Raw genomic sequence first — 26,145 nt, 5'->3', positions numbered from 1 at the left:
CCCCTCCAGTGCCTGCCCTTCAGGTCCTCAACCTGGTCTCAGAGGACGGCGGCCTCAGGTCTTAGGGGATGGGAGGGAAGCCCGGCTCTCAGGCCGAGGGGATCAGGTCCAGGCACTACCAGGTGTCTGGCGGGAGGCTGGGCTCTGGAATCAGACCAGACTGAGCCATTTCACTGGCGCTTCTCTCCTGCTGTCTGCTCCCCCTCTTCCCAGCCTGGGGCACCTCCTCATTGAAGCCAGCACTTCCTCTGTTTAATCTGGCTCCTGCTGTGTCCTCCCCAAGTTGGTGACCCATCCTGATGCTGAGTTTGTACTCTGGAAACAAAAGAATCGCTCATAGACATGTCTGCAGGTGTTCGGAGTGGCCAGAGGCCTCTGACCATCCCCCAGGGAGGCTCTGACACGACACCCTGTCATTGAAGACGCACAGAGCAAGGGACAGAGCACAGAGCCGGCAGGGAGGCCCCGTCCTCAGCCAACACCCGCCCTGCCCAGCAGGGAGGGGCCCCGCAGACACTGGGGCAGAGCCTGGTGCTGGGAGGACGAATCTTCATCATGTGGGTCCTCCAGGGGCAAACGTGACTCCCATCCTAGCAGCCTTCCTCCTTTTCGAAAATGAACATTGCTTATAATGCAGACAAAATTGCTAAATTCCACAGCATAGGTTGACACCCAGGTAAACAGTACTGTGGAGGTCTAATTAGTGTGCTGCTTTGGCGGATGCTGGCTCAAAAGTTTCTGGGGAATGGAGAGGTAACATCAAAAAGCGGTGGCTAAAGGTGGACTAGAAGCCATCTGGGGCTCCCAGGGCTCTCCAGCTGTCGAGGCAGTTCCCCCTGGACTGAAGCCCACGGGCTCCCGCGTGCAGCCACAGAACCCAAACAAGAGTTAAACTGTACATAATAACTGGTCTTCCACACCGTGACAGTGGGAGAAAGAGATGATTCTGGAGCTCTTACTATGTGTCAACCCCATGATGGGCATTTGACAAATGCTGTCTCCTTTAATTAAAAAAAAGGGAGTTGGGGAACTGCTGCTCATGGTTTGCAGATGAGAAAGCTAAGAATCAGAGGAGCGGTGTCACCTGCCCAAGGTCACACAGCTGCTGAGCTACTGGGACGCGGTCCCAAGCTGGTCTCATTTCTAAGTCAGTGTTCTTTCTGGGCCTCAGGCTCTTGGCTTCGGGTATTTGAGAGGAAGTGAGGGATAGAGAGGGAGCTGCCATGCCTTCAAACCAAACCGCTGGGCATCTCCCCCTCTCCCAGTGCCTCGGGGGGAACAGAGGAGACAGTCTGGGGAATCAGCTGGTCCCACTTCCCACCTGGAGCTGGGGCCCGCGCCCGCCCCCACGCGCAGGACATCCCGGCAGATCTAGCCCCTGCTTGAACTTCTCTGGAACTCAACTCACCGCAGGCCCTGGGGAGTCCCTTCCCTCTGGGGGACAATTCAGATTGAAAAGCTGGGAGGGGGAACCTGCACTCCTGCCCACCTCTCCACCTCCCCCCATCCCTGCCCACCCACTCCGGTCTGGCCCCACACGGAACAGGTTTATTTGAAAACAATCAGCATTTGGCTCAAGTGATGAATGATCCCACACCGGGAGGAAAGAAAAGGCTCATCAGTGTGGGAGGCCCCACGATGCCTCAGGCCTGGCTCCTGGCCCCAGGGCTGGAGGGCCGGGGGCTACGGGGTGCTGTGCGTAAGGGGGCACATCGAGGTCTCGGGATCCCAGCTCTGGCTCCAATCCCACCTTCATCACTAACAACGTGTGACCATGAGCAGATCACTTCACGCAAAGCCTCTGTTCCTTCCTGCCTCCCTCCCTTTCCCTCCTCCACCCAGCATCCCCGCAGGAAATTTAATGAGCACCTACTAGGTGCCAGCCCCAACTCCAGGCCCTGAGGGTACAGGAGTGAACCAGACAGACACACCTGGTCCTTCACATGGAAGGCAGGATGGTCTGGAGAGCAGGATGGGGGCGCTCCATGTCCCCTCACCCACTGTCTGCACAGCAGAGACCTCCTCGGCTGCCTATCTTGGTATATCCACATCTGAGGCCCCTGCAAGCTGTCGGCTCCAGAGGCTGGAGCCAGGGATGCCACCTGAGACCCCGGGTTGCCCAGCCCAGCACTGGGCACAGAGGCGGAGGTGGCAGGGATGGGGGAATGATGGGCCAGGGCAGTGGTGGAGTGGGCAGCGAGGAGGTGAGCGGCCCTGGGCACGGCCCCGGACAGTCCACAAATAAACTCCAGCTCATGCCTCTTCCCAACGGAGAGAGAAAATAGCTTTCACACTATATTTTCTGATTTTTTTTTTCACTTCACTGCTTCTAAATCGATCCAGAACAGATTGTCCAATTGTTTGAATTTCAGGAGAAAATTCTCCTAATCTTTCCCTAGTCCTGCCCAGAATTCTGCCAGGTCTCAGCCCTCCCCCAGTGACCCCACATCTCAGCCAGGCCCCAGCTGGACATCCGGGGCTGCCCCAGGCTTACTCACTGGACTGTGGACCTACAGGGCGATAGACAGGGGCTCACCCGGGAGAGGTGGGTCTTCACCGAGACGGTGCTCAAGCCCAGATTCACTGGGAAAAATGGCTTTGCTTTCCCAGGAAGGGCCAAACTCACCCGGCACTCGCTGCAAGGCAGCGGAGCCCCACGGGAGCCTGGTAGCTTGGGTGGAATTGGAGGCTGCAACATGCCTTCTTCTTCTACCAGGAAAGTACTCTGGGTGCTGGGTTGAACCATACAACATAAGCAATGGGGAAGAATGGTCATCATGCCCGTTGATGATGGCAGTAGCAAATAAGTGTCATCTTGGGCACTTACAGGATGGGCCAGTTGGGACTGCCTGGGGGGCTGTGCACATCCTGACTCCATGCTGTGATGGGTTGATTAGCAATGTCTGCCCTAGGCACAGCAGTGGCTAGTGGTGGGTTGATTAGCAATGTCTGCCCTAGGCACAGCAGTGGCTAGTGGTGGGTTGATTAGCAATGTCTGCCCTAGGCACAGCAGTGGCTAGTGGTGGTACTTGAGTCACAGATCTGGATCCTGGGTTTACAGAGTAAAGTCCAAACTCCTTAACTAGCCAGAGTCTGTGGAGATTAAGCCACTGGTGACTTCTACAGCCTCACCTAGACAGCTTTCCACAAATACCAGAGGCCAGCCATGATGTCCAGGAGTTCCCCAAACTTCTTCCTCTGGGTTCCATATGCATTATTCCATCTGCCTTAATACCCACCCACCCCTTGCTCATCGACCTGGTCAGCTCATCCTCCATTTCCTTGGGGGCCACCTCCTCCGGTAAGGCCTCCTTGATGTATGGCCCCTTTCCCCCAGGCAGATCATTCCCCTGGCCTCTATTCTCACCCACATCTGTGCAGTCCCTTACGTGTGACTTGCACCTGGACAGCGTAGGTGACTATTTCCAGTCTTCCTGTAGAACAGGAGCCCCTGTGACCCCAACCAGGACAAACCCTGGGTGCGATCCTAGCAGTGAATAATCACATGACCCAAACCCAGGCAAATGGTGTGCCCACTCCTGTTCGACCCCAGGCCGCTTCTGAGGAGGCCACAGGCAGCAGCAGAAAGCAGACTCTCGATGTGAAGGACCCCAGCCCCAGTGTACATCCTCACCAGCTCTTGCCAGGCCCCACCTTTCCTGAGGGGCTCACTGCCCCATGTCTCTCTCTCCCAAAGAGAAGGAATTCACATAACAGAGACAAATGAGTGGGGACACGTGGAGGGTTCCTTCCTAGAGCGCTTTGCCTCCGTGACCCTCTGTGACCCACATCACAGGTGGGCCTGCTGTGGACCCCACACTGCAGGAGGAAACTGAGGCAGAGAGGACGGAGGTGGCTTGGAAGGGCCACAAAGAAGTGGGGGGGGGGGCAAGAGTGTGGTGACCCGCACGCCCATGCCAGCGCCCCTCCTGACCACTGAGGGTATTATGCCATCCCCCACTCCTCGTGGGAGAATCCCAATCCTGGCTTTGCTACTTAGCAGCTGTGTGCCCCTGGGGAAGTCACGTCCCTCCTCTGAGCCTCGCGGAGAAGGATAACCCGTCCTTGCTCATGCGTGTTCTGAGAGTTAAACCAGGCGGGGTTTGCAAAGCACCCAGGCTGGGCTTGGTTTGGATGCAAGGACCACCCCAGCAGGTCAGGGGTCCCGGGGCTTTGAGCCCAGCACCCCATCCCTGGGGATGCTCTGTGGCGATCAGCAGACCTAATTCTGCCTGCAGGTTGGCAGGGCCCTCCTGCCCTGCCGCTTCCCTGACTCTGTGCCTGGTGCCCCTTGGGAAGGAATCAGAAGGCCCACAGGCTGGTGGTCCCATCCTACCTGCACTGTGCCTCCCCCCAGCTCCAAAACCTCCCTGCAATCTCTCTTCCACCATGTGGAGCCCAAACACCTCATCCAACTTCTCCTGTACCTTTACAAATCACAAACCATGCTCAACACGTGATCTTTGCGCATCACCATGCCCCCAAAGGAAGACAGTATTCTCCATATTATGGAGGAGGAAACAGGTTCAGAGAAGCCCCAGAACTTCCCTGCCCTAAAAAGGAGGAAGCCACAGTCTGAACTCAGCTCTGTCCAGCTCCAAAACCAAACTGTCAGGGACATCAAGCAACCTGGGTCCCCAGACTTGGGCCACCATCCCTGGTCCCCGGAATGGGGACAACAAATATTCATTCAGAGAAGAGAGATACTATCTGGCTACAAAACTCATTCCATCTCAATGCTCATGGCCCTCAAAGAGAAGCCTCTGCCCTAGTCCTCGGGCCCCTTCCGGAACTGCCCTGATCTTAGGCTTTGGGTGTTTCCTGATCATTCATTCATTCATTCTTCATTCACTCGCCCATCCACCCACCACCCATCTATCCACCCATCCACCCATCCATCCATCCATCCATCCATCTATCCACCCATCCATCTATCCACCCATCCATCTATCCACCCATCCATCTGTCCATCTATCCACCCGTCCATCTGTCCATCCATCCATCCGTCCATCCATCCATCCATCCATCCATCTATCCACCCATCCATCTGTCCATCCATCCATCCATCCATGCACCCATGCACCCATCCATCCATGCACCCATCCACTCAGGCACCCATCCACCCATCTAACCATCCATCAAACCACCCAGCCATCAGTCCATCCCTTCATTCACAGATGTGTCCAAAACACACCTGAGCCAGAAGTTGGCTAAGAGCTAAACCAAGAACAGGGTGATCCCTACCCTTGGAGGACAGAGAGCAGCTCCACTGCTTCTGTAGCCCCTGGGTGCTTCTGTTATTAAATGTTATTAAATGAGCCTGGAATGTTACAGTATTTACCCTTAATCCTCAAAACCACCCTTGTCAGTTATTATGACTATTATCATCAACATTATCAAGCTTATTTTAAAAACAAGGATACTGAGGCTCAGAGAGTGAACTTAGCAGCCTGACACTGGCCACAGGTAGGGGTGGAGCCAGGGTGTGGACCCAGGCGGGTGAGCTCCAGGGCTGGCTCCCTTGCCACCCTGCTCTGTGGTTGCCATGGCACCGGGCAGGCACCAGAGTGGTCTAACGGCTCACTTGATTCATTTCCTCACTCAGTCAACAACCAGTCATGGAATCCCCTGCTCTGGGGGTTGCCGGGTGATCAGGTTTGGCTTCTGCCTCCAAGGATGCTTCACCGAAGGGCTGGAGCAATATTAACAGAGTAACAGTGAAGTTCCTGTTCATAGAGGGAGAATACAGAGAGCCGATGTGTTTTTGAATACATACTATGCGCTAAGCTGCAAATTTATCTTATCTGGTTCTCACAATAACCCGTTTTGCAGATGAGGAAGCTGAGGCTCAGAGGTTATGGAACTTGTCCAGGGTCACAGAGATAGGAACCAGGAGAGGGGAGACTTGTCCAGGGTGGAGCCCCGAGCACGGCCTGGGTGATGCCGGGCTGTTCTCGCGGGATCTGCGCCAGGAGCTTCCCTGCAGCTCCGCTTGTCGCCCTGGCGATGGGCCTCAGCTCAGAGGCACGGCTCAGTCCCCAGAGGCCTCGCGGTCCCAAGGATCAGATGCCAGGCAGTTCCGCTCAGATGATGCTATAGTCCTGATCTGCTCCCCGAAAACTCTAAACCAAAAAGCACTTCAGAAGCCAGCCCATGGGAGGGCGCGCTGGACTTGCCCAGCTGAGGGCTGAACTCCACTGGCTGGGCCTCTGGGACTCAGTGATGACGCCCAGCTTCCCGCAAACGGGCAGGGAGAGGCTCCACCCCTCCATTCTCTGGACGCAGAGACTGTGGCTCAGCTCTGGCATGGGCATCCCAGGACCGCCATCCTGAAGCCCAGGGCGTCCCATAGCCAAGAAGGAGGAGGGAGGCTCAGGTGGAGGGAGAAAGGGGACCTTCTAGACTTTGGTATTAATGTCTGTAATTCTCTGATTTAATTTTCAGAATTTCCCTCTAGCAGCTTATGATACTTGTTCTGCTACCCGCAGAGAGTCCATATGATCCAGAGCCTTGGGATCCAGAGCTCTGACTGTGACCCCGGCCACCTCTCGTTCCTTCTCTGGACTCTGTGCTCCTTAGGGAAAGGGAGACTGGGAGACTGGCGTTGGGTTGCCTGAGGGGGCTGGATGATAATGTAACAAAGGAACTTGGAAACATTAAAATTCGAAGATGCCACTGGGAGGCCATGCCTGTTTGAGACCCACTGAAGACTTTCCTCAGGGTGCTCCTCTGCCCTGCTCTGCCCAGCACACTCCTATCCACCCTCCAAGACCCAAGCCAAAAGTTACCTCCTCCAGGAAGCTCTCCCTGACCCCTCAGCTAGGGTGGGAGCTCACAGACGTCTGTTTTCCTTTCATTCTCCTTCCCCCAACAAACACACCATAAACCCCACCAGGGCACAATCCTGTTTCCATGGTCTCTTGTCCCCTGGGTCCAGCACAGGGGAGGTGCTCCGGAAAATACAGAATGAGCGAATGCTTAAATGCGTTTTCTGTTAGTCTATAAATCCAGCTGCACATAGAGGAGTCTCCCGACAAAGGAAACGAGCCCGCAGTGAAGGCAAATCACCGTCGTCGTTTCAGTGACCTGCTCAGGGAGCCGCGGAGGAAATTCTCGCGCTGGATTATGGAAGGAATTTGCCTTTATTTGTAATTTGTGCCAATATCTAAGAAAGCGGCACTTTATTTTCAGCCCATCGTGTGCCGAGGAGCTTTGAATCTGGCGCAGGAGACAAACTTTCCCAGCCCCATTTCCCAATGCAAATCCTGAAGCTCTCCGCCGGGCACTTCTTTCAGGCTTGCCAGGAAGGTATAATCAGATTATGTAGCTAGGTTTTAAAAGATCACGGTTTGTCTCATTTTCCAGGGAAGTGTGAACAAAAAAAAAAAATCTTTTTTTCTCCCAGGGCTCCGTTAAGAGCTTCCAGAACTTAATTCAGCGTTAAATGCGTGTAATTGGGGGAAACGCATGCATTATTTCTTAATTTCTTGAAGGCAAGTTTGCGCACATGGGCCGAGGTGGTCGGGGAGTGCGCCCCCGACAGGGGAGGAAGGGGCAGCCTGTCGACAGCACGCCAAGTGAGGGCTCCGCTTGTGTCTGAAGGCCAGAAGTGTGGGACCAGTGGCATTGACATTTCATCTCTCGGCTTCTGCTTTTCCGCCTGGGTGGCCAGGGAGGGAGAGGTTCTGAAGGCCTTTCCTGATGGGAGCATCTTGGGGTTTTCAGAGCAACTTTCACAATCCAAGGAGTCTTTGCATCCCCCTCCCCCAGGCCTCTAGACAATGGTCACCAGGCCTGCATGACATCACGAGCATCCTTGGCCTTCAAGGATGTGCAATTCACCATGACCTTGAGCATGCCACGAGCTCGCTCTGGGCCTCAGTGTCCCCATCTGTACGTGGGTAAACCGACAAGCTTCAAGCTCCCTCTCAGGCCCCGAAGCAGCAGCTTTTAGGATTTCTCACCATCACAGCACAGCACAGCACACAGGCCTTGGAGATGCAGGGGTTAGGTCCCTGACTTTATCTGTACCCCGCACAGCTACAGGATGTGGAGTAAGGGGGCTCCCACACCGAAGACTCTGCCAGTGCCTTTTCCCCCGACAACCCTCATGAAACGCATGAGATGGGTACCAGGTATCAGCATGCTGAGCGAGGAAACCCAGGCCCAGAGGGCAAGCACCTTTCCCAGAGAGTAGTGACGTCAGGAGACCCAGAGAAGGCCCTCCAAAAAAATGTCCAACCTAGTTACAGCTAAGTAGGAAAGGAGGGAGCAGCTTGCCACAAATGGGCCAAGCTGGGGCGTGGGACGGGGGTACATGAGCAGAGCCAGGGGTGCTGGGACAGCCAATGTCTCCGCTAGAGAGTTATTCATTCACATAGTCAGTCATCAAACAGATCCTGAGCCCTGGTCACGTCCAGGCAGGGAGCTCCCTGGGGCGGGTCTGAGGGGCCTTGGGTTCTTCTTTACCTTCCTAGGGGTTCAAGCATAGAGAAGGGGTCAAAGAGTGTGTGTGCTGGAGGAGGGAAGGCAGGGAAGGAAGAAAAGAGAGGGGGAAGGAGAGAGGGAGGGGGAGATAGGACCTCTCCCCCACCAGGCCCTGTGCAGGGAGAGACCAACACCAACGGAGTGGGTAGCACCTGATGTCCCCAAGAGAGCAGGTCCCAGGGTGGGCAGGGCCTCTGGTCACCTCCTTACTTTCACTGGCTCCAGGTGTTCAGGACGCCATCTTACAGAAGAGTGTTTCGCAAACAAGGCCTCACGGGTTTGAGGAGTTGCGTACTGCTTCAGTGACTTCTAGAGAGAGTGGCGGGGCTGGGAAAAGCCCCTCTGGGAGGGCTGGGGTCTGCGCTTATTCGAAGATCAATGTGAATCTGCCGTGTGACTCGGCTGGGGAGAGGCTCAAGCAGGGGGCTGAGTCGACAGAGGCAGAGCCCCGTCAACATGGGAGGTGATATCTTTCATCTGAGCCTAAGACAGGCCACGCTCTGGATCAGTCCAGAAGAGCAGAAACAGGACAACTGGGACGTGAGACTCAGCGGACCCTGCCCTGCAGTGGCTCACCGCGCCGTGTCTGAAGAGCCACCGCGGTCGCCGTCAGGCACAGGCTGGGCCCCAGGTGGTGTGGTTGGATGGCGATACTAGCTGGGCTATTTTTAACCTCTTTGGGCCTGTTTTCTCAGCAGTACCACAGAATCGATACTTGCCCGCTCACAGGGCCGGCGTGAGGACGGTGCGAGCTGATGGGGCTGGTGTGTGCTCCGCACGTGCCCAGCGCACAGTAGGCCTCTGGGCTCTTCCTGTCAAGTGCAAGCTCAGGGAGCTATACCCTTATGCTCATGGCAGTGAAGTCATTTATCGTGGACTCGGACAGCTGAGGCAGCCAGATCTGGAGTCCACTGGCTACCTTCCCCTCCCAGAAACCACGGGCCTGGCTGGGAGGTAGCCCTCTCCGTGAGGGTGGCCGAAAGGGGGAAGCAGCTGGGAAGGTTTGGCTGATTGTCCCAGAGAGATTGGCAACCAGATTCATCCTTTTGTTCTCCCAGACCTCCCCCTGTCCACCCCAAGTAGGGGCTCCCACCCATGGACCATGGCCACGTCCAAGCTCCAAGCCCGACCATCCTCCCCTCCTCCCTGCCCCACTGCTGCTCGCTAACCCACACCAGACTGGGTGCTGGCGTCCCACTCCCTCGCCTTACCTCTGCTCCAGCCGCACCACCTCCCCCTGCTCCCCAGTCCCCAGCCACCCCCCACGCCCCCCTCCAAGCCCTGCCTTCCCTGTGCCTCGTGTGTGTCTGCCGCTTTGCCCGTGGAGGGGCCTATGCCCTGGACACCTCTGTTCCTCCCTTCTGGCTGACTCGTGCCTGCTTCCTGGACGGGGCTCCCCTCCTAAACACTCTTTGGGTTCTGGGGCAGATGCTTCCCACCTGCGCCCCCACCACTCAGCTTCCCCCAGGCAGCGCTCCAGCCCCACTCACTGGCTTGTCCGGGGCCATTTTCCTTAAGAGCTGCCGAGGACAGAGCTGATGCCCTTCAGTAGCAGACATGGGGGCTCACCGAGGTGTCTGAAGAAGGGGAGTGAGCGAAGGAATGAATAAATGGAGGGATGGATGGATGGCATGGACCGAGAGAATGGCTCTCAGCCAGTCTCCCTATCCCCCTTGGGACAGGCCTTGCTCCCTTTCTCTCTCACTCACAAAGGTCTGGGCAGCTCTGGCCCAGCTCCCACCCATCCTGTCCAGTCCAGCTGCAGTGAGCTCCAGGATAGGTGGCCTGGGAGAGTGGGGGTGGGACATACACCCCCCGCCACGGCATCAAGCCAATCTGTTTCCCTCACCTCCCTCATCAGTCCAATATCTGCCAGATGCCTGAGACTGAGTTGGGAATTCAGTGTGATGGTGACAGTAAAGAAAGGGGCAGAACCCCACCCCCTACCCCCTCGGCTTTCAGCTTGAACCACGAGGGGCAGGGGCCACCTGGCTGCATTGAAATTTCCGGCCATCTCTTGCTTACACTCAGCCCCCAAACAGGACAGGCACAGCAAGCAGCCTCTGGAGAGATGAGTACAGGGAGGTGTCCTGCCCTGAGCAGTCACAGGTCGAGGGGGCGGTAGGGGAGGGACTCCCAGTCCTGGACAACCCTGACCAGCATGGGGTTCGTCCTGGGCTAACACCAGGGACTCAGGCTGGGTTGCCTGCTTCCCAGCCACCTTCAGACCACCTGACAGGTGCGGGAACAAGGGGTGACGGAGAAACCCCCCTTAGCCTGGTCTGAACCCAACTTGCTGGCTCAACAGTATTTCAATCACAGCCCGGGGTGAGATTCACAGGACACAAGTGACTAAAGACACACGGGGGGCTAGGCCCTCATTCTACAGACTAGGAAACAGGCCCAGAGAAGGGCAGGCAGCTGCCTGGGGCACACAGAACTCATTGGGCTTTCTCAGTGTGACCTCACAGCAACCTTCAGAGTGGGAATGACTCTCGTGTTACTTTACAGATGGGGAAACAGAGGCTCAGAGAGGTCAAGCACCTTGCTCAAGGTCACACAGCTCGGGGAGAGAGGGCTGGAGGCCGCCAGCTGTGATTCCCGGTGCAAGGCACTTTCTGCTGTTCCCATCCCAGCCTGGGCTTCCCTGGGCAGGAGGAGCAGTCACTGAGCCAAGGGATCAAAGAGGCCGAGAGAGGCAGGATAGACAAGAAGAGGCATTCAGACATACTCCCACGGCAGATTATATAACTCCCCTCTCCAGCCCCACCGCCCCAGAGGTGCGGCCCGGGCAACCGCACAGCGCACCAGACCTAGGCTGGCCGGCTTGGCCCACCAGCGGGCACCGGCTCTCTCCAAAGAGATGACAGTTGGAGGTGCCAGGACACTCTGCCTTTTCCTCATTTCTGGTTTCTTCTGGCTGAGTAACAAATACTAATAAGAATAATGATAATAATAATTAGAATAAATATAACCTTAAGACGCTTGGGGTCTCATTGCCATGGCAACCGCTGGCGCTAATGAGCTTCGGAGGCCGCCGCCGGGCCACCCGGCCCCAGGCGCGGATCAATATTGATTCGGCCCCAGAAGGCGGCGGCGGCTCCACAGGGGCCACGCGGCGGGTGGGTAGTGAGGGGCGCGCACTTGGAGGGGCCTTCCTCATTGTCCGCGCCGCCCAGTTGGGAGCTCCAGAACCGGCCGGGTCCGCAGCGTGGCTCCGGAACCTTGCCCGGCGCGCCTGGGGCTCCCGGCTCGCTCCGCGCCCGGAGGAGCCTTCGGGCACCGGTCCCCGCCTCGGACGCGGATGCGGGTCTCAGCTGCCGCGTCCCTGCACGATGCGCCCTAGACTGCTCCTCGGACCCGGGCCCGTCCTCTCCAAGGTTCAGCGACCCCGACCTTGGTGAGCCCTGGCGCGGACCCCAGTGCCAGGGCACCGGCTGCCCGACACGGCTCCTGTCCCCAGACTTTCCTTGGGCGTCCCCGGACCCTTTCTACAGCACCCCGGACCCCCGATGCACCGAACTCGCCTCTCCCAGGGCGCCCACCCCTCCCCGCCCCGGGCATCCGCACCCCTTCTCGGGAGCCAGGGCACCGAAGACCCGCCCCCCGCTCGCCGGGACCCTCCTCCGCCAGGAGCTCCGCCCCGACCCCGCTCCCCCGGCTCTCGGACCCCGGCCCGGCGCGCCCCTCCCCCGCGCGACCCCCGCCCGGCCTGCCCGGGGCGCCGCTCACCTCGTGCCCGCCGCCCGCTCGCTCCTCGCTCCGCCGCCGGGAGCCGGCGCCCGCGGGGCTGAGCCGGCTGCTGGGGCGCGGGGCCGCCCACGCCCCCGCGGTGCCCCCGCCGCCGCCGCCGCCGCCGCCGCCGCCGCAACAGTTGTCCCGACTCCGGGGGCTGCGGGGCCGCGGGGACTCGGGGCTCCGGGGCCGGCGCCGGGAGGGCGCCCGCTCCTAGGCGCGCGGGGCGCGGGATCGGGCTGGGGCTCCGGCTCGCGGACCGGCCGCCGGCCGCCTACCCTGCCGGCCCGCCCTGCCGCCCGCCCGGCGCTACTGGGCGGCCCGCGCCGCCCGCCCGCCCGCCGGCCCCGAGCCCCGCTCCGCGCCCGCCGCTGCCGCCGCCGCCGCCGCCGCCGCCGCGCTCATGCTCGCCGGCCCCGCGCTCGCCGCCGCCGCCGTGCCCACTTCACTCTTTGCCGCTCGCCGCTCGCCCTCTGCTGCCCCCTCTCCCCGCTCGCGGCGCCCGGCCGTCCTGCCCTCGCCGCCGCCGCCGCGCGCCGCACTCCCCTCCCCGGCGCCCGCGGCTCGCTCGCTTGCTCGCGCTCTCTCTCTCCTCTTCTCATTTTTTCTTTCGCAATCTCTCTTCCTCCCCTCCTGCGCGCTCTCTCCCCATTCGTGTGTCTCTTCGTTTTTTCCCTTTTGCAGCCTCCTTCTTCCTTTCTTTTGCGGTTCGTTCTTTCTTCTCACTCTCCCTTTTTCCTTTCCTCCTTCCCCCCTCCACTTCTTTCCTTTCTTCCTACTTTTCCTTTCTTTTTCCTTCTCTCCTGTTTTCCCTTCTTCCTTCTATTCCTTCCTCCCTCTTTCCCTCTCTCCTTTCTCTCCTCCTCCCTGCACCAGGTCTCCAGTTCTCCATCCCCCCAACCCCACCGCACACACTCACCTGCCTCCTCCTGGCTGCTCCCCGCGCTCCCCTAGGCCCAACTCCGGGGGCTCCCCCAACTCCTCCCTGTGGGAACACCAGAGCCCCTTCTGCCAGGTGGCCTCCTGTCCTCGCAGCCCCTCCTGCAGGCTGCCTGCCACTGGAGGGCCCCACCTGCAGTGCTCCTTCCCCCGGCGGCGGGTGTTAAGCAAGACATTCCTCCTGCCCAGCCCCTGTAGGAGGTGGTCAGCGGCAGCATTAGACTGGGGCGGAGAATCCTCTACATCAAACAAGATCCTCCGTCCAGTTTCCAGTGGGAAAAACCCAGCTTCCCTGGCTGCCTTGACGGCTGCGTGGGCTCCCCTCTCCTTTTCCAGTCCCCCTTCTCTCCATCCCTCGCCCCTAGCAGTCCCCGATCCCCCCCCCCACTTCACCCCTCACCTGCAGGACGATGCTGTGCTGCAGCCAACCTCAGTAAGCCTGCTTCCCCAGCTTCCCCGACACCTGTCCCTGACCCAGTGACCTCTGCTGGTGGAGATTATGTATGAGGACGTTGCATCCTCTTCAAGGACCCCGCAGAGGAACGAGGGTGAGGGTGGTTATCACTTGGTTGTCTGGGGAGGGGAGCGACTTTGAGTGCCCTGGAAGTCAGCCACTCCCATGCCATTGGGTCTGGCTGCATCTTTACAGGCGCTGCTTGAACCTCCCCAGGAACTGAGCGGAGACCTTCACACACTTTACTTTACTTCTTCCTCCCACAGCGCTGGGCCGTGTCTTCCCTGTTTTGCAGATGAGCTGAGGCGTAGAGAAGTTAGGGCGCTTACCCTGAGCCACACAGCTGTGGGGGGATGGAACCAGGCTCCAGCCCAGAGTCCCCTCACCCCCGGCTTCCAAGCCCAGTTTCCCCACCTGGCCAGTTTCCTTCCCTAAAGAGGTCACAGCAGCGTCTTCCTCAAGGGGTGCTGTGAAGACTAACTGAGGCAGGGTACTCGAAGCACTTTGCCCAGCTCCTGCAAACCCTCCCAGAGGGGAGACAATTCCATGGGATGATGGAAAACAAGGACCAGAGAGGCTAAGAAACAGGCTGAAGGGTCCAGTGCGGGAGGTGAGCAGGACTTGGGTTGAGAGGGGACTATCCTTTGAGCTCCCAGCAGGCGAAGGCTGCGTCCTGGACATCATCACAGCTATATGGTGTGTGTGAGGGGTGTGTGTGTAAAGCATGTGCGTATGCGGTGTGTCTGTGTCTCCATGTGTGACACTTTCAGGGCGCGCTGAAAAGCCTCGTATTCGGCAGAGTCCCTCTTTCCCAGCATTTGCATCACCGAGCAGGGCTCTGTGTTTGTCCCAGGTCTGGGTCTGGCGCTGGACACCCAGAGATGAGACACCCAGACAAGCTTACAGCCTGGTTGGGTCACCACATGGGATGTTAAACCTCCACAAATTCCGATTTTCTATAGGATCCCCCTTCCTGGCATTCAGGACGCTCCTGCAGCCAGCTCCAGCTACGTCCCGCCTGTGGGTTCCCCTAGTTGGCCCCTACATGTACTCTTGAAGCCTCTGTTACACACCTGCTGAGTGCTGGGCTGCCCTCACCGTGCTGCCAGGGCCCTGCACCTTCCCTTCGTATAGTCAGGCTCCCCCACCTTGCACAAAGCCACATTGCCTCCCTGAGCCTCAGTTGCCTCATCTGCAAAATGGAAATGTTTGCACCCGTCACAAAGTCACATGAGGATTCAATGAGGGGCTGTATCAGATAGGAAGCGGTCCTGCCGATTATCCCAAATACACCAGTGCCTTGATCCGCATCAGCATCCCTGCTGTCCCCCCAGGAGCTCACAGAGCTGGCCAGAGGATGCACGGGCTTTGGAACCGGTTGGACCTGGGTGGAATCTCAGCTGGGCCACTCACCAGCTGTGTAATGGGGGGTGAGTTCACTTCTCCCAGTTCCTGGGCTCTGCGTTCCTGTAACCTCCATAACCAATATTCACAGACTGAGTGCCTTAAAACAACACATATTTATTCTCTTCCAGATCTGAGGCCAGAAATCCAAACATCAGTTTTGCTGGGCTGAAGGCACGGGCAGGGCTGCCTCCTTGGAGGTCCTAGGGGAGACTTCTTCCAGCTCCCGGAGGCTGCCTGCATCCTTGGCTTGTGCCCGCAACACGCCAGCCTTCTAAGCCGGCACCCCCCCCACCTCTTTCTGCCCCGTCTTCATGTGGCCTGCTCCCCTGAGTGTCAGAGCCCCTCTGCTCCCTCTCAGAAGGACACCTGTAATGGCGTTTTGGGCCCACAGATAATACAGAATAATCTCCCATCTCAAGATCCTTCCCTTAATCACATCTGTGAAGCTCCTTCCTCCTTGCCATGTAAGGTGCCATCCCCAGGTTGCAGGGGTTAGGAATATAAGGCTATCTTTGGGGGCGGGGGAGCATTCTCAGTCCTCCGCACTGTGTGCACCAGTGGGAGCAGGACCGGGCAGCCTCCTGGAGCCGCTGGGAGCTGGAGGTGAGCCCAGCGTGGAGCCCGCCCCGCAAACGTGTGTGTCTCCACCCTGGGCGGGGCTGGGGGAGAGGTGCCGGGGCTGGGTGTGTGGGCAGGTGAGTACCCAGACCACGAGGGAGACGTGACCCCCATTGCTAAGCACCTCCTGGGAATCGTGAATCCTGGGAGTCTGCCGCGTGCTCCCTCCACCCTCTCCGGCTCCTTTAATCCTGTCCCTATTTACTATTTCTCTGCCTTCGGGAGGCCTGCTCCCCCGCAAACGCGAAGCTCCGGGGAGGGGGGGGCAGGCGGGCGGCGATGACTCACCCTCTCTCCCTCTGCTCCCTGCTCTCTCCGCAGAGGAGAGCAGCCTTTTCAAAGGGCTGGCTGGGGAGGGAGCTAAATTTAAAGCCAGGCTTGCCGAGAAGATCACCTGCCACATCAGAATTGCTGCCGTTTAATTAGAAGTTGGGGGCAGCCAAGGTCCAGTGGACATCCAGCCTCGGCATCTTCATCCCCCACCTCCCTTGGGGAGCAGCCCCCCACCCTCCCAAGGAGCCCCTCCAGTTCCTCCTTCTCCCTCTCCAAGACCTTAGGATTCCCACCCCAAACCCCCATTTCCCAAATTCAAGACATAAGGAAGTTGTACGCTGGGAGGTTTGAAGACTCCACGCCCTCCCCAAGTCACCCACGGAGGATGTGGCCAGGCCACCTTTTGGAGCCTCTTTCCTTCTCAATCCAAAGGGACTGAAGTCCCCAGGCTGCAGTCCGCTGCTACCGGAAGGCATCAAGCCCACCCTGTTTACCTGGGAGGAGACAAGCCCTGAGCAGGGGAGACTGGGCCCCAGGCCCCTGGAGGAGCCTGCCCCGCCAGCCAGCCTCTGCTGCCCAGCCCTGCCCCGCCGAGACACAAGACCTGTTAGCTCACGGCCATCCTTATGCCCCCACTGCTCCCACTCTCCCAGCTGGCCGTGGTACCCACGTGTGACAGGGGAGCCACAGCCTCCTGGTGGCTGCAGGGCTGGATAACGTGGGCAACAGGATAGCCCAGGGTTTAGGCACTGTGGCTCTGGAGCTGGAGTGCTGAGCTGACCCCTATGGTGGCCTGAGCCAAGCCCTCAGCCTCAGCTGGCTCTTCTGTAAGAGACTGTGAATCTCGACTGCTCCGAGCCAGGTGCATAGTAGGTGCTCAGTGTGTAGAAGCAACTGCTGTGGCTCCTGGTTGTCCTGGAGATTTGGGAGACCAGATGGGGTGAGCAGGTTGTCTGGTCAAAAAGCCTCCCTGAGGCCAGACACACTGCACTGACACGAGTGTGTGCTGGGCCAGGGGCCATAAACTCACTAGGGCCTCCTCTGGACTCCTGCCAGCCTCCCTCCTGGCCACAAGATGTGACACAGTTTCTACTCTGGCCCTAGCAGAAGGCCTGGCAGAACCATTCACAGCCCCTGAAGCCAAGAGAAAATAGGGCTTCTGTCTGCATCAAAACATTGGCAGACCCAGTTCCAAAAGGGCCCCATCCCCTTACCCCCCCAGTGTTACTCCACTGTGGCAAAAGAGGTTTTCCAGTTGTAATTAAGGTTCTTAATCAGTTGATGAATAAGATCGGGAGGTTATCTGGTGTGCCTAACCTAATCACGCAAGCTCTTTAAACGCAGAGAGCATTCTCCGGCTGGCAGCAGGAAAGGAAGACTCAGAGATGCCAGCAAAAGGGGAGATTGGACACTGGGGAGGCCCGTGCTCAGATGGAGGGGCCTTAGGACAGGGAAGTGAGAGTAGCCCCCACCAACACCCAGAAGGAAACGGGGCTCAGTCCTGCAACCGCGAGGAACCGACTGCACTCTGCCAGCACCCTGAAGAGTTGGTGTCTCCCCAGACTCTCCCCAGAAGAGCCCAGCTTGGCTGTCTACTTGATTTCCACCTCATGAGACCCTAAGCAGAAACCTAGCCGAGCCCACCCTGAATCTGACCCACGGAACTGCGAGATGATGAACGGGTGCTGTTTGAAGCCGCTCAATTTGTTACATGGCAATAGAGAAACCAGTACACTCGGCAACCGCTTGTGCAAATCAATTAATTTTTCTGGGGCCAAGATCTTTCAGCCCATCCCTCCCACTGCAGACCCCTGGGCTGGTCTGTGCACGGCACAGCCTGCCTTAGCCACCACTCTGCCTGCAGACTTCCATGGCTACACCTTCTCAGGATGATGTCTGAGCTGCTGGTTTGGCATTCAAGGCCCTCTGTGTTCTGGTCCTCACATCTGCACGAGTGGCCCTGCCCCACGTGTGCTGTTCCTAGAGTAGCCTTTCTCCCTCATCAGGCGTGAGTTACGAATCGTCACGGCTCCCCGTTCTCAAGCACAGCGCCAATGCGTTCCCAAGTCTCTATTTCTTTAAATACACCCCCCTCAGAGTGGCTTACGTGGATACTGGGGAGATGTCAGCCAACATTCTATGCACAGTTGCAAATTCCCCTTTTTGGAAAAATTTTAAAATGAGGAAGAAAAGACACAGTTCCCATCAGGGTCCTGCTATTTGCTTGGGGCAGCTGATTCAGGCAACAGGCATCGATCCAGAGAAACGCAAAAACTTGGAAACCCCCAAGGCTCAGAGTTGCCTGGTCCCCATGAGTCAGGAACCGTTGTGTGGTCCAGGGTCCCCGGGAGCGTGTCTGCCACAAAAGGGCAGCAGGAACCAGGAAGGAAGAGCAGGAGTGGGGGTAGTGGGGCACACCCACTTGTACTCCCAAAACCTGAAAAACAGGAGACCCCAGTGTGTCCTTGACCTCCTTGAGCCTCAGTCTCCTCATCTGTACCCTGTCACTGAAAATAACCTCCACTTAGGTGGCACCGGGCTCTGTTCTCATTGATGACAAGCCTACGGGATAGGAGCTGGTACCCAATCTGTCACTGTAACGGTTTTGTAGGCGGGAAGCTGAGAATACAGGTGACGCACTGTGACACTGGCTCTGGGGTTGCGGGAGGACCTGGTGAATGAGCGAGCCCTGGCTGCACAGCCACGGGGCCTGAATCCGGGTTCCCCTCCTGCCAGCTGGTGGCCTTGGGCGGATGGATTCACCTCCCAAAGCCCGTCTCCTCATCTCTGAATCGGGATGACAGTGGACAGGCGGACAGCAGAAGCCAGAGAGGTTCTTCTGGGGGGCGTGAGAGAACCCAGCCCGTACCTCCGGGGCAATCACCCCCACCCCAAACCTTCGAGGCATCAGCTTACATGGACAGTGACAGGATCCTTCCTCCACGTCTATCCCAGGTTTAGATCTGACTGCAGCTGGCGCCTCACAGGCTGAGTCTCACCAGTGTCTCAAACCCAGCGCGGCAGAGGAGGAGAATAATATGATGCAAATTGGTAGGCTAGAGGCCTGTTTCTACCCAGCCCAGCACTCCCCAGGTCCGGAATAATAACAACAACAATGATAATCAGGATAATTGGCATATGCAGAGAGCCACGTGCCCTCCACACCCATTTACACGTGGGGAGGAGGACGCAGCAGTAAGGGCACGGATCTCAGAGCTGCAGGAAGGGGGCCCAGAGAGGTCGTGTGATGGACCTGAGGTCACACAGCACATGAGAGGCAGGCGTGTGCCAGAAGTCCGAGGACTCCGATGTGCTCTTCCCTGGCAGCCCTTCTGGGGGGCTGGGGTGGGGGCGCAAGGCAGCCCGGCCATAACAGGAGCCTCAGCTTTGCAGCAGTAAGGCCCTGGCAAGTCCCCCGACCTCTAGGATGAGGATCCACCTCCTCTCTCTCTTTTTTTTTAATTAATTAATGTATTATCGTATTACTTTAGCAGGGAGCAGGTAATTAGGTTTTATTATTTGTTTTTCAGAGGAGGCACTGGGGATTGAACCCAGGACCTCATGCGTGCTAAGCATGCGCTCTACCACTTGAGCTATGCCTTCTCCCCTACCTCTTCTCTTGAATTCGGGGAACTGCTACTTGGGGCAGGAAGTGTGCCTTCTCTCTCCGCCCTACCTGGGTGGGCACGTGGTATCAGCTAAGGTAACACAGTCTTAACCGAAGCCAAGGTAAGGCTCCCACTTATTGGGTGCTCTGTGCCCCACAGTGTCATGGGGGTGGTCTCCCTGAATCCATCCTAGGAGTTGCTTCTCTGTGTTCCTTCTGACAGATGACAAACAGGCCCAGAGAGGTCAAGTGACTTGCACAGAGTCACACAGCCAGGAAGTAGTAGAGCTGGGATTTGACCCTGGGTCTGTCCCTTCCCTGCCCGAGCCCTTGGCCTGTGCTCTTGACCTCGATGAAGGAGGAGCAAAGTAGAGATCCCTGGAATGGGACACGTCCTGGCTCTGCTGCCCCAGGCCTCAGGTTCCCCGCCTGCTCCGTGCTCACTGCCGGTCGGGCCCCTCTGGCTCCGACATTGTGAGGCTCTGGCAGACTCAGGCCAGCCCTGGCTTCTTTCAGGTTTAGCTCAGCCATTGGGAGGCAGGTTGTCTGGGGTTCCACAAATCAGGCCTGCTCGGCCTGGGTCGGATTTCCAGGCTTCTTTGATTTTGCTGAGCGGCCTCTCCCGATATTATAAATGGTTTGGCTTGGCCTCACAGAGCCACCTTTGTTATTGCAACATCTCGTGTTTCCACAGAGTTGGGGGAAAGAGGAGCCTTTGGTGCTGGGTTCCAGCATCTGGCTGAATTCTGTTCTGGGGAGGCTCCCAGCTGTGGGGAAGCCGGCCCTGGCCTGGGCCGCAGGGTGGAGCCTGTGGCCCTGGCCAGGTAGCCCCCGCCTGTCTGGCTGCCTGCCGGTCACAGCCTATTCACCGGGCGACATCTGTGATGAATCAGAACCTCTGAAGGGTGACTCAGAGGCCTGACAGGGAGCGGCTGGAGTGAGAAATATGAAGGAGCTGTGCCTTCAGTGCAGGCTGGGACACCCAAGGGCCCTGTCCGAGGGCTCCCCCAGCTGTCTAGGGCCAGCTGAGCCCTGGTGCCTTTGGAAGAGGGTGAAGGGGAAAGCTCCTCCAGCTTCTAGAGCCTGGACTGGTGCGCCTCATGCCAGGCCTGGGGCTTTGCAGTCCCCCATAAGCAAGGTCTCTTGCTTTTGCACCATTTCAGCTGAGGATTGGGAGAATCAGAGGGTGAGTGCCTTGCCTGGGGTCACACAGCAGGTCAGTGGAAGCTGCTACCTGCCTTGTGTTAGAGTTCCAAGTTTAGGACCACTTATACCATTTACATCACTTTCTTGATCTAAGAAAATGTGGCCCCACTTCGGTGTCCTGGAGATGCCTCTGTCTCAGCCCTCCCCATCCTAGACCCAGACCATCTGAGGGCCCAGGCCCTCTGCAGTCAGTTTTGCTCACATATCGTTCAAAGGCCTCCCCAGAACATGATACCTGGTACTGGAGCCCAGCTGAAAAGAAGACGGGCTGCTTTCTGCCCCAGAGCACCATGGGAATATCCTGGGGTGCCACCTGCAGAGAGGGAACCCCAGAACCACGGCCTGCCAGAGCAACCTTCCAAGATCAGTGACGTGAGCCCTAATTACAGATGAGGAAGCTGAGGTTTAGAAAGGTCCAGTGACTTGCCCGAGGTCACCTAGCACATGAAGCCTCCTTGCCACCTTTATGTCCTATTTTAACGTGAAAATTACAAAATAAGCCCCAGCTTCGGCGTCAGACTCTTGGGTCTGCCTTGTATCAGTGGAAGTCACCTTCCTTCTCTGAGCCTCGATTTCCTCATCTTTGAGATGGGGACCACAGTTCCTAACTTTCAGGGACCCTGTGATATGTGGTCGATTGAGGCCATATCAGTGTCTTCACCCCAAGCCCGGCACACAGTAGGGCCTCTATTTTGCTAGCCCCCTCTCTACCCATGCTGGGAGCTAGGGCCTATAGTCTGGTGTTTACTGATTGTAATGTCAGGCACTGGGTCTGAAGCACCTACTGTGTGTGAGGCACTACGCTGAGCACTTTGCGGCATCAGCATTGTAAAAATAACCACAAGCAACGCCCCTGAGCCTCGTGCTGGGCATTTTTCGATGTGTCTGGCAAGCATCACATCAGTTACTGTGAGGTCATGACCATCTCACAGACAAAGAAACTGAGGCTAACAAGTAGCTTTCCCGAGGCCCTTCAAACCTGGGTCTGCCTGACCCCAGAGCCCAGCTCTCAAACCTGGGCCAGAACCTCTGGTCCGAAAAGCTGAGGTCTCATCCTCCACCTGTCAGGGGCCCTCCGGGCCAGCGTGGGGAGGAGGGAGAAAGCAGAGTCATCGTCAAACACAGCAGGGAGAGGGGCTGGATGTGGACGGGCGACGGCTGCAGCTTACGGGCCACGGGTGCCTCCCCAGAGGGGGAGCCCACAGGGTGATGACCCACCAACGCCCTTGGCCAGGCAGACAGTGCAGGATGGGGTCAGTGCCGCGGACACAGGGACCAACCTGTGTGGGAATTCTGCCCTTAACGACGTGGGCTGCCACCTTTACCAGTTGCAGCCAGGTGTTTCGGCTCCACCAGGCAGAGCCCCAGGAACCCTCCATCTCCAGCCCCGCAGCCACTCCCCCTAGTGGGCCATCCTCCGATAGGAGCCAGAGGGATCTGTGTGGCGCTCAAATCTGACAGCATCACTCTCCTGCTCAAAACCCTGCTGTGGCTCCCTACTTCCTTCTGGATGAAATCTGCATTCACCTGCCACCAAGCTCCATCTCCTGCCACAAGGCCACCCTAGGCTTGCTCTCCTTTTCTGAACAGACCAGGCCCCAACTCTCTCTGCTTTCTCTTCCTGGACCTTCTCTCTTGCTCTTTTTTATCTTTGAGGACCCAGGTCATTTGATTCCTTCTCCTGGAAGCCTTCTCTGAGCCAGGCTTCTCCGCCAGACACAGCCCTGGCCATGCTGAGTGATACTGTGCTTCCATCCCCACCCGGAGCTCTCTGAGGACTGGCCCGGGTCTGACCCGGCTCAGTGTCCCCGACACTGTCCACTCAGGGCCCAGACTGGAGCGGGCCTCAGTGTGAGACAAGTGGTTCTCATGGGCTAGGCTCAGCGAGCTAGCGCAGGAGGCCAGGAGCAAATGACATCGCTCCCAGCTCCCCCCGGGACACCCAGCGCACAGTCTGGCCACATCTGCAAGTTGGCACCAATATTTTATTAATAAGTATACTTGGCATTTGCCTCGCACCTTTCATCCTCAGCTCAGCTCTCTGAGCGCATCCCCAACTTTAATTGATTCTCCCCACACCCCAAATAAGCTGCTCATCCCACGGCAGATAATAATGTGCGAAGTCCGTAAAAGTGCCGTGATTCATTCCACGGTGTAATTAGAATCCTCTCTTCCTCATCTCCTAGGCCCTTCCCAGTTCTACTCCTCCCTCCCCTGGGCTGACAGGTGGACCCAAAACCTTCAGCATGGAGTGCTAATTTATTATTATTATTATTATTATAAAGCCATGCGCAAGCTTGCCATCTCAGCAGCTTAGTTTTGTCATCAGAAAAAAATAACAAGATAATTTTTGCAGTGGTGAGAGGCAACCAGAGAGGCAGTGGGTGGAGTGGAGCAGCACTGGAGCTTGGTTTGTGCAAACTAGCTGGCTCAACTGGTGCTGGGGAGGGCCCTGGGAAACCATAGTTTTAGGCAGCTCGCCCTCCTGCAGGAAGACTCCCCTGATTAGTCAGCTCAGATCGGCCTTTTCTACCTCCATCTGGCCTTTGGAGCCCAGATCTTTGTTGTGATAGGTGATTGCTCTGTGTTGGCCAGCCTTTCCCAACAACACTAGAGTCCTTGTGTCGGATTCAAGTTTCCATGTGTTTGCATCCTGGGAAATGAGCAGAGAACTGGACATTCAGTAATGAGGATTTGTGGACGTGTGGAGGAATGTGGGAATGAGTGAAAAGATGGTGGGTGGGTGGATGGATGAATGGATGTGTGAGTTGGTGGGTGGATGATGGGCGAGTGGGTTCATGGACAGATGAATATGGGGAAGATGGCTGGCTGGATGGATAGCTTCATGGGGAAATGAATGAAGGGACGGGTTGATGGATAGACGGAGAAGTGAGTGATGGGCAGATGGGTGCTGATAGAAGTGTGGCTAGATGGGTTACTGGGTGAATGGTGAGCAGGGGGTCTTTGGATGGACAGTGACAACAGTAGTAACACTCTACCCATAGCTAATGTGTGTTGAGGCTCCAGGCACTGTTCCAAGCATATTAATAACTCACTTAATGCTTGTAACTACTACTAGAGGAGATTGCACGGAGGATGGGGAGATGAGGGCTGCTTGACTGTGTGTTTTGGTGGGTAGACAGGCAGGCAGGAGCCTGGCTGGATGTGTGCTTTGTGATGGAGAGGTGGGCAGGGCTCGGTCAAGCAGATGGGGTACTGGGTGGGCCGGGCAGGGAGGCAGAGGAGCAGTGGACAAGAGGTCAAAAGGATGGGCAAGAGCCTGAATATTTTCTATCTGTTCCACATCAGGGCAGGGTGTCCCGTTCCCTAGACACTCACGTCTGGAATCTCACGTCATCCTTGGCTGCCGTCTCATCCCTCCAGCCCACCACCCCTTGGAGCGCCAACTATCTACACCTCTGACTTCAGACCCCACAACTCTGGATAGATGGGGTCCCCAGCCCCCCTTAGCTGCCCTAGGCCCTCCCACGCACCTCCCACGTGGTGGCCAAAGGGATCGCGGCAAAACACAGTCCCAGTCCTGTTACCTGTCTGCCCCAAGTCGTCCTCTGGTCCCCAATAGCCACGGACACCTAGCCTTCTTGGCATGCCCAGCGCTTCACAGCCAGTGACTGCGGACACAGTGAGAGCCCCTGCTGTCCTCCCACGGCAGGCTCCTTCAGGGCCTTGGGTCAGGACTCACGTTGTGCCCCTTCTGGATGCCAGTCCCACCACCTGCCTCGGGGCCCAGTGAGATCCCTTCTCTCATGGAGTTCCCTTCACAGCCCGCCATCTTCAAGTTAGCGCAGGAGTTTCCAGCCTGGCTCTGGAGTCCCCGTGGGAGGTGACCCTTGGCTTCACCACGGCTGGCGTCCCCGTGTGTAAAACAAGGAGAAGCAGGCCTTCTGGCCAGCATGGTTGCCACAAGGACTAGTGAGGTGCGAGGGGGCTTACTGTGGCAGCTGACACGCCCAGAGCTCATGACCGGTTGGTTGACTGTGATTATTATGAATACAGTGTCTGCCTTCCACCCGCCCCTGCCCCAGACAGTGTATGTCTGAAAAATAAGGCTGGGACCACTGAACAGACTAATCAGCTTGTTGAACAAATGTTTATGGAGCCTTTCCTGTGTGCCAGGCGCTGTCCTGGGTGCTGGGGAGGCACCTGCGAAGACAGGCATCCCGGGGCTCACGCCCTTGGCACCTGCGGGCGAATGTGATCCCTGTGGAATCACTTGTCTGCCCAAGTGACTGCAGACTGGACTGGTGAGAGGTGGGGCGTGAGCCCACCTCGTTCACCCTGGCCGGTCCTCGGGACCAGGAGCAGCCTCCACCTTCCGGAGCAGGGTGGCCCCTCCGTCAGCATGTCCAAATCTGAGTCACTGCTCTCTCGGGGACAAGAGGGTGACCTTGCTTATGGACCCTGAGGAGCTAAGAATAGCTTGGGAAGTTGAGCACCCTGCCGCCCTCCCGCCCGTGTGTGTGTGTGTGTTGGGGGGGGGACACACCCTGCCGCCCTTTCGCCCTTGTGTGTGTGTGTGTGTGTTGAGGGGGGACACATCCTGCCGCCCTCCCGCCCCTGTGTGTGTGAGGGGAGTAGGGGGGGCACACCCTGCCCCCACCAAGTGGCCAGCTGCTGCTGGCGTCTCTGGGGCTCGGCTGAGCCCTGCCAGCTGTTTGAGAGGGAGGAGAGGAGCCGGAGGGAGAAAAGGGATTCCATCTCTGAAAGCGCAGGCTCAGCGCTCAGCTGTTGTCCTTGGGGCCCTGCCTGGAGCATGGAAAGGTGTTTGAGTCCCTGCTGGGTTACTTACTAGTGGGTGACCTTCAGCAAGACACCTGTCCTCTGGTCTCTGTTTCCCAGGTGAGGAAGCAATCACTCCTTGCTTCAGGGTGTGGAGCTGGCTCGGGGCTGCCACCCTGATCCTGCCACCTGCCAGGGGACTTGAAGGGTGGAGGCCCTCGTCCCAGGCCCCTGCCCTCACCCTCCTCCACACTGCTGCCTTGGCCTCCCCTGTTTCCATGTGAACAGGCCGGAGCATCTAGCAGCTCAGATAAGCATTGCTCTGGAATCCGATAGCCTCAGACAAACCCCAGACCAGCCACTCACAGTCTTTGTGACCTTGGACCAGTATTTTCTCTCCCAGTCCATTTCTTTCTGTATGAAGTGAGAGTTCTGGCCCATCTCGGGCGCATGGTGCTGTAGTGGGAGATACGTATGCAAAACGGCACATAGTAGGTGCTTTTGAGGCACATAGTAGGTGTGTGGTATTGGTGACATGCTTCCTCGTGCAATGGACTGGGTGTGGTGGCTGACACAGTGGGTGACCTCTGCAGGGCCAAGCTGGGAGGGAAAGGAAAGACTGTGCTCTCTGTGACTCCGAGGGGGCAGGCCTGGGACCAGCAGGGAGACCGTTTGAGTG

General features: G+C 57.7%; 1 protein-coding gene across 2 annotated transcripts in view; it reads right to left on the bottom strand.

Annotated features, from left to right (window-relative positions):
• The window catches only part of SHISAL1 (shisa like 1), a 78,987-nt gene extending 65,751 nt beyond the window's left edge, over positions 1-13,236 (bottom strand). The window contains exon 1 of one of the 2 annotated variants that reach the window (XM_010983444.3): positions 13,142-13,236. The gene's annotated coding sequence lies outside the window, so the exon portion shown is untranslated. Of the gene's footprint in view, positions 1-12,219; positions 12,282-13,141 lie in introns of those variants that run through there. The other variant, XM_064491380.1, reaches the window with a different exon arrangement.
• Between the last annotated feature and the right edge of the window lie 12,909 nt (positions 13,237-26,145).

Source organism: Camelus dromedarius, chromosome 11, assembly GCF_036321535.1.
Source record: "Camelus dromedarius isolate mCamDro1 chromosome 11, mCamDro1.pat, whole genome shotgun sequence".
Taxonomy (NCBI): domain Eukaryota; kingdom Metazoa; phylum Chordata; class Mammalia; order Artiodactyla; family Camelidae; genus Camelus; species Camelus dromedarius.
Note: the sequence above shows the minus strand (reverse complement) of the source record. Positions and strands in the feature narration are given on the sequence as shown.